At 45.2% G+C, this 3136-nt stretch overlaps 1 pseudogene; it reads right to left on the bottom strand.

The window, feature by feature from the left end:
• Nucleotides 1-832: 832 nt before the first annotated feature.
• Nucleotides 833-2267, bottom strand: LOC108403199 (deubiquitinase DESI2-like; annotated as a pseudogene).
• Between the last annotated feature and the right edge of the window lie 869 nt (nt 2268-3136).

Below are 3136 nucleotides of genomic sequence, written 5' to 3'. Positions count from 1 at the left end.
GTGGTTACCAAAGGGGAGGAGTGCGGGAGGGAGGGAGAAGGGGATTGAAGGGCACCACGTCTAGCACACATGGTGTGAGGGGTCACGGGGAAACTATAGCACAGAGAATGCAAACAGTGAATCTGCGGCATCCTACTACACTGATGGACAGTGACCCCATTGGAGTATGAGTGGGGACCTGACAACGTGGGTAAATGTACAACCACACTGTTTCCCCATGTGAAACCCTCATAAGAGTATACATCACTAACACCCTAATAAAAAATTGAAGAAAAAAAAGAATGGACACTCTTTGCGACAAGGACTTCCCTGGGGTGAGGAGTCCTCTGTTAGAGTATGTTATGTAAGAGACACGCATTTGGGAGAACAAAGAGAGGAACTGTTAAGACACACAGATAGGATTTTTCCAGGAGAGTCAATGAGACTAGGCTTCCTATTTACTCTCAGAACAACGAACAAACCCCAACATACTGCTGACATGGTGCATGAATGTGAGAGGCATCACAGAATCAAGTTTTCAGAGTGTTACTTTGGACTCTAGCTTTCAAAGTCTAGTAGGAAAGAGCCTGAATAGTTGACTGCAACTGAGAAGTCCAGTCACACTGCTACTCAGAAGGCTACCACTTTGGAGATTCCTGCCGCATCAACAATGCTCAGGAGGAGCCTCTATTTATTCACATAAAAGGAGACCGCAACATGGGTGCAAAACACTTGTCAGTTACCAGCAAGACTATCTGTAACGGAAAACATTTTAGTTACAGTATCAGAGGAGTCAAAGCCAGCCAGACACAAGAATGGCCACCCTGCCTCAGTGGGCACATATTTGGGATGAAAGTAACCACTGGATGGGAGTCTTGGGAGACGTACTTTGAGAATGGAGCGAAGCCAGGAAGATGAGGCCAGGGCCACCTCTCCTGCAGACAAGGTCCAAGCCCCCAGCTGACTGTGCTCCTTCACCTCTGAATCTAGGGCCACAATGGGAACAAAAACCAACCCACAAGGCAGTTCCTGAGCAGCTGACTGACTGTGAGTACCTTCCTGTGTGCCTGTTCTTCATGCCCGAGCTCTGGCAACCGTCAGAAGAGTACAAAGATTGCCTGCTTAAGTTTTGAAGACATGAAGATTTTCTTCCTTCACGATGGCAGGACTCCATGTAAGATCTGTAAACAGGTTTACAAAATACTGTAAACATAACGGAGATTGTATAAAACAGAAATAAATCCAAATTTACAAGTGGGTACAAAACAGAGGGCAGCTTCATATGATTTTTTTTTTTGCTATATGATTTTTTTTATTACAAATATAATCCTGAGCTAAAAACTGGGAAGTGGGGGATAGCCATCTTCTGGTACAGAATATCCAAGGATGTTCATCTTTTACTTTTCTCTAATGTTAGTCAACCGCCAGAGACAGTTCTGAAGGTGTGATTTTGGAGACACTTATAGCTGCTGTGGTGCTCGCCATGGAAGCGGGCGCGGCTGCGTCCTCTGCCTCCTCTAGTCGTCCTGGAGCTCCTGGCTGATGCGGGACTACAGGGCCGCGGGGGTGAGCCACTCCTTTGGGAGGCAACTCTGTAGATAGGGTACACGGGAGCCGAAGCAGGCAAGCTGATTGATCCAGCGAGCAATCTTTTTCCCACAAAGAATCTGTGCTAAAGCTGAAGAAAAGTGATTGCAGTTTTTCATCACCAAATGATAGGCATTCCCTTTGTATTCTTTTCCCAGCTCTTCTACAATTTTTTCTCAATCATCTTCTAGGAAGTCAGTGCTCCCTAAAACAACAGCTTCTTTAAATTTAAATCTGTCTCCTAGTTCAGAAGCATTTCCTGGGGACATTTCAGATATTCCTGAAGACAGGTAAGGATGGCCACCATAAGTAAATTCTCTGCCGTACACTTCAACTCCTGAATGAAAAATTCCAATTCCAATAGATGTGTATTTTTTCTTCCAGGGCAAGTCGTACACGTTGAGCACCACTAACTTGTTAGCCCTACTCCTCCTCCCGGCAGCCGCCGCCTCGCCCTGCAGCCGCTCCGTCTCCGCGAGGCTGTGGCTCTTACCACCCTCGCGGACGCGTCTGGGAGGCGGAGCCGGTTGCTAAGCTCGCAGCCCGGCGCGCGGCAGCCAGGGCGGAGCATCAGGGTCCTAGCGCCGCCAGCGTCCCCTTCCACACCGACGGGGCCGGAGTGGTGGCTGCTCCCGCTGGCTTAGGCGCCTCCCTCTGCAAGGATTTATTGAAATCCCACTTGTTGCACAGTACAGCCTCATGGAACTCTGTGGGATATGGAGATAGTTTTACGTGCAGTTTGATTAAAATGACTTGGAGTCGTTATTGTCTCAGTCTTGAAAAGATACAGACCATATTGGGTAGGTGGAAGGGAGGGAGAACCTACATGGCACTGATGCCCATTATATCTAAGAATAAGGAAATGTTTTGAACCCTGGGGAGAAAGTGGAAAGATTATTAGATAAAATACCTTACCTCTTTTTTCCTTCATGTTCTTGGACTTTTGTATTTTAGTAATACAGTTTCGGAGTTAGTTTGTATTCCTTTCCTTCTCTCCTGTGAAATAATTTCAGTCTTTACTTAAGTTGCAAGAAAATACAAAAGTTGCCTCTACACTTCACCTAGCTTCCCCAAATGCCAGTATCTTAGATAACCATAGCACAATTATCCAAACCAAAGAATTAAATGATACTGTACTGTTAACTAATAAGCAGACCGTATTCAGGTATCATCAGTTTTCCCACTGATGTTCATTTCTGATCGAGGATGCAAGCAGCTGTCACTTGTTGGATTTAGTTGTTGTGTTTCCTCTTTAATGTGGCACGGCACAGTTCCTCAGTCTTTCTTTCATGACCATGACAATTTTGAAGAATCCTGTTCAGTTATTTTGTAGAATGTCCTTCAATTTGTGTTTATATGATTATCCTTGTGATTACATTGAAGTTTTTCTTTTTTGGCAAAAATACCACAGAACTGAAATCGTACCCTTCTTTCATCATGTCAGGAGGCCCATGCTGATAATGTCTCATTTTAGTGGTGTTAATTAGGGTCCCTGATTAAGGAGGGGTTTGCCAGGTTTCTCCACTGTTTCTTTCATTTTTCCTGTTTAAGAGATGGGAATACTGAGACA

Source organism: Manis javanica, chromosome 3 (assembly GCF_040802235.1).
Source record: "Manis javanica isolate MJ-LG chromosome 3, MJ_LKY, whole genome shotgun sequence".
Taxonomy (NCBI): Eukaryota; Metazoa; Chordata; class Mammalia; order Pholidota; family Manidae; genus Manis; species Manis javanica.
This window is presented reverse-complemented; position numbering and strand designations above follow the sequence as displayed.